Raw genomic sequence first — 13,675 nt, 5'->3', positions numbered from 1 at the left:
ATACTACGTGCATTCACTACATGAGTATGCTAGCAAGCAGAGACATAACCATATGAGAAAATTAACATGTAAAGCTAAGATAGACACCATGGTGAGATCAAAGCGTTCTGCATCTCGGGACACACACCACTATAGCCTACCTATAATACCCTTGGACATTTGGGGTGAGATTCAAAACTGTATCAGAAATGTACACCCGATCAGCTTACTTATTAGGGTCTCAAGACATCTGGGCGCAACCAGCAACTAAGTGTCTTGACACTAATTGCCCTCAAAATCAAATCCAATAAAAAAAATCCTAATTCCCTTTCTACAAGCTGAGTTTTAACCTTTTTAAAGGTGAATCGATTAAGTCGACTCGTTGATTAAATCTATTTTTTAAAGAAATTTTGGGTTTAATTAGTGTTTATAAAGTGTGTATATATTATTAATGATTAATTTTTTAATAGATATTATTTTATAATAATTCAATTATTTAAAAAAATATTTTTAAGTGCAATAGTATATGAAAATAAGATACTATATATTTTTATTTATCAAGTAATTTCAATGATAAAAAAATATTATTTTTTAAAAAATCTTAAATTTAATTAGTCATATTTTCAAGATTTAAATAGTCATTATATTTATTAATTTTATTATAAAAAGATCATTATAATATTATGATGAATTATTAAGTTTTAATAACTTTAATAATAATTTTATAACATATTGATAAAATTGAATAATAATTTTGTAAAACTTCAATAAATATAATAATATTTTTGAAACCGTTAAAAAGATTAATAATTATTTTATAATTCACGTGGAAATTGTTGGAAATGTGTCACTCTGTAATGGTTCCTTTGACATATATTAAACATTTTGGTACTTTAATAAAAGTGTGTTATCATGGAGGCATAAACTTATATCTGGGGTGCGAACTTAAAGTTATATTAAAGCATACAGTAACTGTGTTTCATATTCATGCAGTATATCAAGATTCATACAAGCGTCACCGATTTCCGGCGATACGACGAGTCTCGACTTATTTTGTGAAAACTCGATTTTTGTAAAAGAAATGTTTCAGAGTCGCCATCGACCTTTTGGGTTAGGTAGGTCGAATACCCAAAAATCTTCTTTTAAAAGAGTTTTTTTAAGAAAAACATCATTTTAAAAGATGCATTGATCCACGTATAACCAGAAATTTATTTTTAGTAATAATAAAAAAAAGTTCAGGGGTCGATTACGTGTGGGGAAGGATAAGCACCCCCCACAACGCCCAAAATTGGTACCCATCGATTATATATTGTCTCTAAATAGTAGAAATCTAAGAATTCGAATATATATTTAAATCACGATTTCATTATTCCTAATTCAACCATACAAATATTATAGAATAAAAATTATAAGGAAAATATAAAATATTCTCTTATTTCCAATTGAAGAGAAAATACTCCCTAAAATACTTTAGGACGAATATTTCTCTTTTCAACTGAAATAAAAAGAATATAATAATTTTTCCTAAGGATTCCATGTTAAAAAAAATTTATTCTACCAAAGAAAAAAAATTAAATTCATTAATCCGAATATTATTAGAAAAGATAAGAGATATTCAATAATTTAAAAACACCGAGACATAATCTCTAATAAAATTAGCAAATTGTCTCGATAAGTTTAAAATAATGAATATTTCCTTTTCCCTCCAAAATTAATTAATTTTAAATGTAATCAATTTTTAGGTTTTTCTAGTGGGATATTTATTTATTTTAAAATATCGAAAAATGACATCTAGTTGTTTTAAGACTGTCCTATCATAATATTTTAAAATACATAAATACCACTCTTAATCCAATTATCTAATCGATTAAGTTATGCTAATGAGGCTTTTAAATAAAATAGAATATGATACAATGAAGCACTTAGAGAAAAATACACATGGATTAAAAGAACAATTTTAAATTTATTTTTAACTTTATATTACTTTATAAATATATATATAATTTTTCTAAATATTATATTTAACCTACGTCATGATATTTATTATAAAACACTATAACATTTACACAATATAATATATATGTAATACTAAATAAATACATAATGAAGTAAGAGACAATAAAATACATAAATAGATACATATTACATAAAACATACTTTAATGGTATAAATAAACAATATACATTTATCTATTCAGTACATGGTGACAAAATAATTATAAAGCAACTTTGATATCTTAAACATTAATAAAACAAATATTATAGCATTAAACCAGAAAATAACAAGTAGAAACACCATAATCATAATAAAACCATAAACATAGGACTAAAATGGAATATCATAAATATCAATAGCCAATCTCGAACAAAAAAATAATACATCTAACAGAGGACTAAATTAAAATAATATAAAAACATGCATCTAATTTATAAATCTTAGAAAATAAAAGGAAATGGTGACTAAATCACAAAAAACGCTAAAGCTAAGAGGACCTGAAGCACGATTAACCCTAAATAATGACTAACACGCTAATCATATTAAACAGAAAGGACCAAGAGGGTGATTTAACCTTAAACTAGTGGCCATTGTGTATAACACGCTAAAGGTCCAGGGACCTTAGCGTGGTTTACCCAAAAAGCTTAAATATCAATACCCCATCCCTTTCCAGAACTCATTTCTGTACGAAAATAGCCCTAACTCCTCCCCTTTCTTCCTCACTCCAAACGATGTTGCACGCCGAAACCAAGACAAAGCTCGGTCACCCCACGTCGGTGGTGGCCCTCCTACGCTCGTGTTAGTCACACACACTCAAATCTCGCCAGATTCAGCCCTAGACCACCCTAAACCGAGACTAAGACCACGACCTTAAACGACCAAAAGGGTTTCTGACGCTCTCCTTTCACAACGAAGACACCCCGGCGGCGTGAACTCAACCGACCGGGCAAGGTAAACTCTCTCCTAAATCGTTATTTTATTTCATTTTTGTTTTTTTACCCTATAACTAGCATCCAACAGAAAAAAAAAGAAAAATAAAAACACACATCGAAATACCTTCAAACGAGATTGCTGGAAAAAACTGATTGTATTTCCTTTTTGATTGCTCTGAATTTTTTTTTTCTGTCCCTCTGTCTCTGTGTACATTTTTATTTTTCCATGGATTATATATCCATATTCTTACATAAATTTAATATAAAATAAAAACCTAATATAATACTAGGTTGCTGTTTGTGATCATTGTGGGTTTTAATGCCCCATATATTATGGGGTTTTGTTGCAGGCGTAGGGACATGGGAGCTATTTGGTGGCAGGGGTGAGGCATGAGGCTGCTGTAAGTTTAGTAAAAAAAATTGGTGCGTACAGCTGCCCCTCTTTGCTCGTTGTTGTGGAACAGGAATAGAGCAAAGACATAAAGCACCAATTTTTCTTCTGATCGAACTGTCAAACACTCAAGCTCCAAGTTCTTCCTATCGGGTGAGTTCTTCTCATTATGAACTCTTCGCTGGGGACGTCAATCCACTATCTTCTGCGATGGTTGACTCAAGGTGATGCTGATCCAAATTCTTATGTGATGGATTTGAGTGAAATGAAAATGTTGATCCACCTCATTCTGCGATGAACAGAATGTTGGTGTTGTTCCAACTCCGTATGCGATGGAAACAAGTTAAGGTTGAACAAGTTCTTCTCATTATGAACTTCTTTTCTCTCATCAGATGAGTTCTTCTTACAAACTCTCCATTGAAAATGCTAATCCCTCGAGCGAGGTATTGCTGATTCGAAGTGTGTGAATCGAGCAATAGGTCGAACAAGCTCCTCTCATTATAAACTTCTTCGCTGGGGATGTCAATCCACTTCCTTATATGATGAAATCACCAAGGTTGAACAAGTTCTTCTCATTATGAACTTCTTCTCCCTCATCAGATGAGTTCTTCTCATTATGAACTCTCCACTGGCAATGTTGATCCCTCGAGTGAGGTGTTTCTAATTCAACTCATATGCGATGAATTGAGCTAAGGTTGAACAAGTTCTTCTTTTGTCGGATGATTTCTTCTCATTATGAACTCTTCTGGAAATGTCGATTCACCTCCTTCTGGGGTGAATTTGAAAGGAACATGCTATTCTCATTACAAACCTTCTCTTTTAAGACGAGTTCTTCTCATTATGAACTCTTCTGGAAATATTGGTTCACCTCCTTCTGCGGTGGATTTGAAAGGAACATACTCTTCTCATTACGAACCTTCTCCTTTAGGACGAGTTCTTCTCATTATGAACTCTTCTGGAAATGTTGGTTCACCTCCTTCTGCGGTGGATTTGAAAGGAACAGGCTCTTCTCATTACGAACCTTCTCCTTTAGGACGAGTTCTTCTCATTATGAACTCTTCTGGAAATGTTGGGTCACCTCCTTCTGTGGTGGATTTGAAAGGAACAAGTTCTTCTCATTACGAACCTTCTCCTTTAGGACGAGTTCTTCTCATTATGAACTCTTCTGGAAATGTTGGGTCACCTCCTTCTGTGGTGGATTTGAAAGGAACAGGCTCTTCTCATTACGAACCTTCTCCTTTATGACGAGTTCTTCTCATTATGAACTCTTCTGGAAATGTTGGGTCACCTCCTTCTGTGGTGGATTTGAAAGGAACAGGCTCTTCTCATTACGAACCTTCTCCTTTAGGACGAGTTCTTCTCATTATGAACTCTTCTGGAAATGTTGGGTCACCTCCTTCTGTGGTGGATTTGATTGTTGTTGAATATCCCTGCATTTCTGTCAAAGCATTTCAATGAACATGAATGGGTGAGTATGCTCCTATTTATAGATGCCTACTGATGTATGCATGATGTCGTTTTAATATGGTGAGCTCTGTTGTCATGCAAATCTTCAATTCAAATGCATCATTTGATTTTCATTTTTATTTCACTTGGGCTACTTTATATAAGTTCTCATTTCTCTCGTTCCCATATAAATCCTTTTCTGCTTCCATTTGAACTGCTCATCTCTGTCAGGTAGATAATTTCTTGACAAAATCCAGTCGTAGCACATACCAAAATATCATTGTTTTTAATGTACTCTTCGAGATTTCAATTCACATGCATTTCTTTAGCCATGTTTTACCCTGCACTCTCCGACTATATACACGAGTATTAGGGTCCTGACTTACTTTAGACTCTCTGTACTAGAAATATTAGTTCAAAGTAATACCAAGAAATCTTTTATTTTCTTTTTAATGTTATGTCAATCTACTTACAAGATGTTTATGTGTATGTACAGAACGAATAGAATTGGGCTTGAAATAACAAACTTCGAATTTACTGACAAGGAATTGATTTTACAAAGTGATGACAATCATATAAATAGTGGAAATTTAGAACTACAAGTCAGATGTCCCTATAAGTCACTAGCACGAGTATTCCTGAACCAATCCACTTGATATAACTCGGAGCATTGAATTGAGCTTCTGTCTGGAGGACTTCAAGGGTTGCCAGAATGTCTGTAGACGTGAAGCTTCTCTCAAAATATCATACTGTCGAGAGGGTTTATCTGCCTGATGCCTAATCTCAAAATGCCTTTGAGCCGTCTTTTCAGGTTTTCAACTCAAAGCCTTCCTTTGGTTTCAAGATGTCCTTTGTGGATTTTCATCACGAACCCTCCTTTTTCTTTTTCTTTTCATTTTTTCATTTTTCATTTTTTTCATTTTTTTCTCTTTTTTTCTCTTTTTTTTCATTTTTTCATTTTTTTATTTTTTCTTTTTCACTTTTTCATTTTTTCATTCATTCTCTTTTTTTTTCAAGCATAGTACTTCTTGACAGAATCTGAGTTTACCGGATTTCTCAGTTTTTTTCCATCCATCTCTGCCAAAATCATCGCTCCCCCAGAAAAGGCCTTATTGACAACATATGGACCTTCCCAATTAGGCATCCATTTCCCTCGGAAATCTTTATGAATTGGCAGGATCTTTTTTAGCACTAGATCACCCACTCGAAATTCTCTTGGATGAATCTTCTTATCATGAGCTCTCATCATCCGTTTCTGATACATCTGACCGTGGCAAATAGCTTTTAATCTCTTTTCTTCAATGGGATTCAACTGGTCAAACCGAGCCTGAACCCATTCAGCTTCATCCAACTTCACCTCTTTCAAAATTCAAAGTGATGGGATTTCCACTTCCACTGGCAAGACTGCCTCCATCCCATAGACTAAAGAGAAAGGTGTTGTCCCTATCGAAGTTCGCACTGTAGTTCGATATGCATACAAAGCAAAGGGTAATTTGTCGTGCCAATCTCTATAAGTATCGGTGGTCTTTGTAATGATCCTCTTAATATTTTTATTTGTTGGTTCCACTGCTCCATTTATCTTTGGACGATAAGTCACTGAATTAGAATGTTTTATCTTGAACTGAGCACAAAGTTCTACCATCATTGTGTTATTCAGATTGGTGGCGTTATCTGTGATGATTCTTTCTGCAGCCCATACCGACAAATTATCCTTTTTTTTATGAATTTGCAAACTGTAGATCTCGTGATATTGGCATATGAGGCGGCCTCAACCCACTTAGTGAAGTAATCAATTGCCACAAGTATGAAGCGATGTCCATTCGAAGCCTTTGGTGTAATTGCCCTAATGACATCCATACCCCACATAGAAAACGGCCATGGTGCAGTCATCACGTGCAAAGGTGACGGAGTTGTATGGATCTTATCTCCATAGACTTGACATTTGTGACATCTTCTTGCGTAATCAACACAGTCTGAATGCATAGTGGCCCAATAGTATCCGTATCTCATGATCTTCTTGGCCATAGAAAGCCCATTTGTATGTGTTCCACATATCCCTTCATGCACATCTTCAAGTATACTTCTTGCTTCTTGGGCATCCATGCATCTCATCAAAACTTGATCACTACCCTTTCTGTACAAAACTTCCCCATCCAAGATATATCCAACAGCCATTCTCCTTATTGTCTTTTTATCAATCTCAGACGCCTGTTGTGGGTAAGTTTGATGCTTGATGTATTGCAAGATGTCATAATACCATGGACGACCATCTACCTCTTCTTCTAGGCTATAACAGTGTGCCGGGGTTTTATATATTTGCATTTTAATTGGTGTCATGTCAGCTTTTCTATTTGCTTGAAACATTACAGCCAGTGTGGCCAAAGCATCTGCCATTTGATTATCTTCTCTAGGTAGATAATTGAAAGTGACATCTTCAAATTCTTTTATCAATTCAAGGATCAATCTTTTGTATTCCACTAACTTCGGATCTCTTGTCTTCCATTCTCCACGCAATTGGTACACCACCAGTGAGGAATCTCCATATACTTTGAGCTCTTTAATTCTTCTTTCCATGGCCGCTCTTAACCCCATGGAACAAGCCTCATATTCTGCCATATTATTGGTGCAAAAGAACTCCAATCTGCTTGTAAAAGGATAGTATACATCTTCCGGGGAAATTAGTACAACTCCAATTCCTCGTCATCCTCGGTTGTGACGCACATCAGATCTTCGTCAGGAAAATTAAAGTTTAAGGACTCATAATCATCCGAGGCACGACTTGCAAGAAAATCTGCTATGACACTCCCTTTGACCGCTTTTTTGTTTACATACACAATGTCAAATTCTGATAACAACATCTGCCACTTAGCCAATCTACCAGTTAGAGCCGGTGATTCCATCAATATTTCAATGGGTCAAGTTTGGATATCAACCAGGTAGTATGGTACAACATGTATTACCTGAGCCTTCTGGTAGCCCATACCAAAGCACAACATAACTTTTGAATTGGCGGATATCGGATCTCACAATCTGTGAACTTTTTGCTTAAATAATAGATGGCTCTCTCTTTCCTTCCAGATTCATCGTGCTGCCTTAACATACACCCCATCGAATTCTCAAAGACCGTTAGGTAAAGGATTAATGGTTTACCAGGGACTGGTGATACCAGAATTGGAGCATTGGACAAATATTTCTTGATTATCTCTAAAGTATTTTGGCACTCATCATTCCAAACTTCAGGGTTGTTCTTTCGAAGCAACTTGAAAACTGGGTCGCATTTCTCAGTTAATTGCGAAATGAATCGAGATATATAATTTAACCTTCCCAGAAAACCTCGAACTTCTTTTTGTGTACGAGGTGGCGGAAGATCTTGAATGGCCTTTACTTTGTCCGGATTGATCTCAATTCCTTTTTGACTAACCACGAAGCCTAAGAGTTTCCCTGACATTACCCCGAATGTACATTTAGTTGGATTGAGTTTCAATTGATATTTTCTCAATCTTTGGAAAAGTTTCTTCAAGTTTTGAATGTGTTCTTCTTCAGTCTTGGATTTGGCAATCATGTCATCTACGTACACTTCAATCTCTTTGTGCATCATATCGTGGAAAAGAGTCACCATAGCTCTTTGGTGAGTTGCCCCAGCATTTTTCAAACCAAATGGCATCACTTTATAGCAAAATGTGCCCCACATAGTCACAAATGTGGGTTTTTCCATGTCTTCAGTGTTCATTTTGATTTGGTTATAGCCAGAGAAGCCATCCATAAAAGAAAACCACGAATGCCCATCAGTGTTATCCACTAGAGTATCTATATGAGGCAACGGAAAATTGTCTTTTGGGCTTGCTCTGTTGAGATCTCTATAATCCACACACATGCGAACTTTTCCATTTTTCTTTGGCACGGGGACTATGTTAGCGACCCATTCTGGATATTTTGTTGCCTGAAGAAACCCTGCATCAATCTGTTTCATCACTTCCTCTTTAATTTTTAACAGTATTTCTGGCCTCATTCTTCTGAGCTTTTGCTGAACTGGCTTACACTCAGGCTTTATTGGAAGCTTGTGCACCACTATGTTTGTACTCAACCCTGGCATATCTTGGTAAGACCACGCAAAGATGTCTTTGAATTCTTGGAGCATATCTATTAGGTCTCGTCTTATTTCAACTGAAAGTGCACTGCCGTTTTTACTTCTCTCTTTCATCATCAGTTCCCAAGTTTATAATCTCAGTCTCCTCCTGGTGAGGTAAGATCTGTTTGTCCTCATTTTCCACCAGTCTTACTAGTTCGTTAGGAACATCACATTCTACCTCATCCTGACACTCATTGATTTCTTCCAGACATATGGGTCGCTCAAAGTTTATCTCAGGATTAAATTTAGAAACATTCATGCTATTGATATTGTGACACCTGCAAAGGGAAAAAATTGAATCGAATATATATTTGGGAGGAGAGACAAAATTTATGAAATGAATGTAAAGAATGAAGAACAAAGAATGAAGAATGAAAATGTAAATAATGATGGCCATTTGAGAAACAAAAATATGTCTTTCATTGAAAGCAAGTAGAGTTAACATAGCTGCCCTTACAAAAAGATTCCTTAATACTCGCGGGCACAAGTATAAGGATTAGTTCTGGGTATTACTCTGAATTAATCTTAACAACTACAGGGAGATCCTCTGCAGTCCAATTTTTCAGCGTTTCTCCTGGGAAGCAAGGACGAATTCTAGCCAAATATTTTCCCGCTTTATCGTCCTCAGTTATCATGTTGATGACCAAACCCTCCATGGCTTCGTCAAACAAGTCTTTGTCTTTCATCTGCTTTCCTTCATCAGTTGCACTGGCTAACTGTTGCTCCATATCGTTCACTCCTCCAAACTTGAATGAGCTCTTTAAGGGAGGGAAAAACATACGATCCCACGGAATGTCCTCTCTTTTCAGTCTAGCTCTTCCTACTTCACATCTCCTCTTTAATTCTTTCTTTCTTTGCTGAGAATCAGGCTCAAACCCAAGCCCAAAGCGGTCGCTCTTCATCATAACAAATTTGGGATGTAAAGTCCCCTGCAAGCATCTACCGAGACCCTTTCCAATTTTAGCTCATAGTCATCTTAGTGCACTCAGATAAATGCGGGTGAGGAATCTTGTTTCCTTCAGCAATGAAAGTAGTGTTGACAAATTCTAAGGCTCTGAAGGAACACTCTAGGGCATTCTCATTGGTCTCAATGTAAGGGGTGTCAGTCGTCACGGAAGCAATGATCTCTTCCTCTGCCCCAATACTGATTAACTGGCCATCTGTCACAAATTTCAATTTCTGATGCAATGACGAAGGGACTGCCCCTGCAGAATGAATCCATGGTCTCCCAAGCAAGCAGTTATATGATGGGTTGATATCCATTACCACAAAATCAATATTGTAAACAGTTGGTCCAATCAATAATGGTACCTCCATCTTTCCAAAGACATCCCGCTGGGTTCCATCAAAGGCTCTAACAACATTTTGGTAGGCCCTCATATGTGAGTTGTCCACTGGTAATCTTCGTAATGTGGCCATAGGCATAACATTGAGTGCCGACCCATTGTCAATCAAAACACCTGGTAAGACATGACCATGGCAGTGGGTTGTGATATTGAGGGCTTTTACCGATCCCATTCCACCATCAGGAATTTCATCATTAGTGAATGTTATGTAATTGTCTGCAGCTATATGCCCCACAATTCGATCCAACTTGTTCACTGTTATATCCTCAGGCACAAATGTTTGATTGAGCACTCTAAGTAGAGCATTCCGATATACTTCAGAATTCATTAACAGATCCAGAATTGAAATTCGTGCTTGTTCTTTATGTAGCTGCTCTACTACACTATACTCACTATGTTTTAAGAATTTAAAGAATTCTTGTGCTTGTGCTTCAGTTACCGACTCATTGATTAGTGGTAGGGGCTCATCATTAAATATCCTTTGCGGTACCACTGTAGCTTTTCCTTTCAATTTCCCCTTGTCTCCTTCTTTTGATGTTTCAGGAGAGTAACACCTTCCACTTTTTGTAAAGTGCCCTACTTCACTCACTATTTCATTCTTCAAGCTGTTTCCTGGTGTTTTATCATTTTCTTCAGCTACTTTTGTTTCCTCTAGCGAACCAGATCCCCTTATCATTGAAACATTGGCAGTGTAGTTCCAAGGTACCTTGTGGGTATCTTTAAACGGAAATGGTGAAGGGGTCGTGATAACAACTTTTGGCTTCACTGACGTGGAATTCATTGCAGATGGTCTCACAGTGATGACCACAGGCTTATTTGTTTTATGCATTGGCTTGGAATTTTCGGTTGTGCAGACATCTTCTCCTCTTTTTTCCTCATCTTTCTCAAAGAATTCTATTTCCTTGTTGTCCATCAACTTTTGTAGTAACCCCCTAAATTCAGGGCAAATTTGAATTTTGTGTCCTTCTTCTTGGTGATATTCACAATAATTTTCACATTCATTGGGCTTTGGTTTAGGATCTTGTTGAACCATGCCGACATGATAAAGTTGTTGGAACACCCAAATGAAGGGAGATTTGATTTCATCAATATATGTCTTCATTTTTTTCCTATTCTCCTCATGGACTGCGTTCACACCTTTACCTCCATGATTCGGTAGTGGGTGTGTCGATACATCAGGTGAATCAAATTGCAATCCCCCAGTATTAATCAGATTTTGCACAACTTTTTTAAAGGCCAAATAGTTCTCAATAGAGTGACCAGTAATTCCATCGTGGTAATCATAATATGCATTTACGTCATACCAATGAGGGTACGGTGGTTGCAGAGGAGTCAAACGATAAGAGCGCACCACATCCGCCTTTAATAACGAGGCGTATATCTCAGAGTAGGGTACTGGTAGTGGTGTGAAGGACATTCTCTCATTCTCCTTGCGAGGTCCCTTGGAATCATTTCTGGCGGTGCTCGTGTCATTCCTTTCATCTCTTGGTTGGGTTATTGTGACACTTTTTGAAGTATTCTTGTTGTATACATTTGCATTATTAACTTCATTTTCTTTTTTCCGGTATACTGGTTTTTTTGAACTAGACCCATCAACTGCCTCGATCTTGCCACTCTTTATAGCGTTCTCGATGAGCTCCCCTGAGATAACTAGATCAGCAAAGTTTTTGGTGGCATTTCCAAGTAAATGCCCTAAGTACGGAGCCTTCAAGGTGTTGACAAAAATTACAGTAGCTTCTTTTTCAAGTAAAGGGGGTTGGACCTGTGCGGCTACGTCACGCCACCTCTGGGCATATTGTCGGAAAGTCTCATTATTTCTCTTTTCCATATTCTGAAGAGTCCACTGATCAGGAACCATATCTGTGACATGGCGATACTGTTCTAGGAATGCCTTTGCCAAGTCTCTCCATGATTTAATGTGAGCCCTAGTTAATTAGTTGTACCATTTGGCGGCAGATCCTTTCAGACTGTCTTGAAAACAGTGAATCAGTAGCTTTTCGTCTTGCACATGGCCGGCCATCCTTCGGCAAAACATGGTGATATGAGATGAAGGGCATATGGTACCATCGTATTTTTCAAATTCGGGAACCTTGAACTTCATAGGGATGATCAAGTCTGGGACCAAACTCAGCTCTCTAGCGTCAAACCCATAGAATGATTCAACCACTTCTACTGATTTTACCCTTTCTTCCAAATTCTTCAACTGTTGAGTTATTTCTTCATTGGCTTTCTCCTTTTCAGCTAACTCATTTAGATCTAGGATTAGGTGCTCAGTACTAAATTCTCCTAGCCTTACTCCTAGAACAGACTGATAACTATTTGGGAATGTGGATCCCATTTGTTGTTGTTGATTCTCATTGCTAACATATGCATGAGATCGAGCTTCTTGAGGTATCGAAGAACGAGCAGAGATGTGTATAGGTGTGAAACCAAGAGGAGGACCAGATTTTGTTGTGATCCCTGGATGGGGTATGGAATCTTGGTTAGAGGAGGCGGGATTTCCAGCATGACTCTTTTCAGCATGTTTCTTGAATAGGTCCTCTAATTTCTGCAGCATATTCAGTTGTGAACTGGCAATATTGGCCTCAATCTTTTCAAATTTACTTCTCATTTATGCCTGCATATCTTTCTGCTCTTGCTCGAGACGGTCCAATTTGTCGTCCATCTTCTTACTCACTTTCCTGGTATAGTAAGAATGTTGCGTTTCTTTGTTGCTAACAGGGGCCAGGGTAGATGCGATTTGAAACCTTATCGTATTATTTTGGTGCTTTTAATTAATGAATGCATGTCTTAATGCGAAATATTTAAAATTCATACATAAATAAATAAAATGAAGAATAAATGTATGCAAGAGGTATTGATCCAAAAAGTTAATTGTCATAGAACAACTTCCATTATAACAAAAAGTTTTCATTACATAATAGTTCACTTCTACAGATACGGCTTAGTTCAACATCCATTGCAACAAAAAGTTTCATTACATAATAGTTCACAGATACGGCCTAGCTCTTCTATTAAGCTCAGCAATTTCACTAATCATCCACAACATCTTCTTCCCACACTTAGAAACCGGATTGATGTGGTGATCGATGACCTTTGCTTCGACAGCTAGTTCTCCAATATATCTGGCAACTTCACTCATCTCTATTATGGCCTCGGCTACCATGTTGCTTCTGGCTGCATTTTGTTCTTCATAGAAATCATTCCATTTTTGCCACTGTTCAACAGTTCCTTGAAGATTTCGCTCTAGCTCATTAATTCGTACATGACAACTCTGCAGTGCACTTTCCAGATGTTGAATTCGCTTTCGCAGCAAGGCATTCTCTTCAAGACTTTCCTGAAGATCACTCGGTCCCCGGAGAACATTTTCTTGGAACAAGGATTCTTCGAGTTGTATGATGTAATCACTGAATTCTGTGTTTTTAGCCCGACACTGAGCCAGATCCTCTTCAAGTCT

The sequence above is a fragment of the Hibiscus syriacus genome, unplaced genomic scaffold (assembly GCF_006381635.1).
Source record: "Hibiscus syriacus cultivar Baekdansim isolate YM2019G1 unplaced genomic scaffold, ASM638163v2 tig00111092_pilon, whole genome shotgun sequence".
Lineage (NCBI taxonomy): Eukaryota > Viridiplantae > Streptophyta > Magnoliopsida > Malvales > Malvaceae > Hibiscus > Hibiscus syriacus.
Note: the sequence above shows the minus strand (reverse complement) of the source record.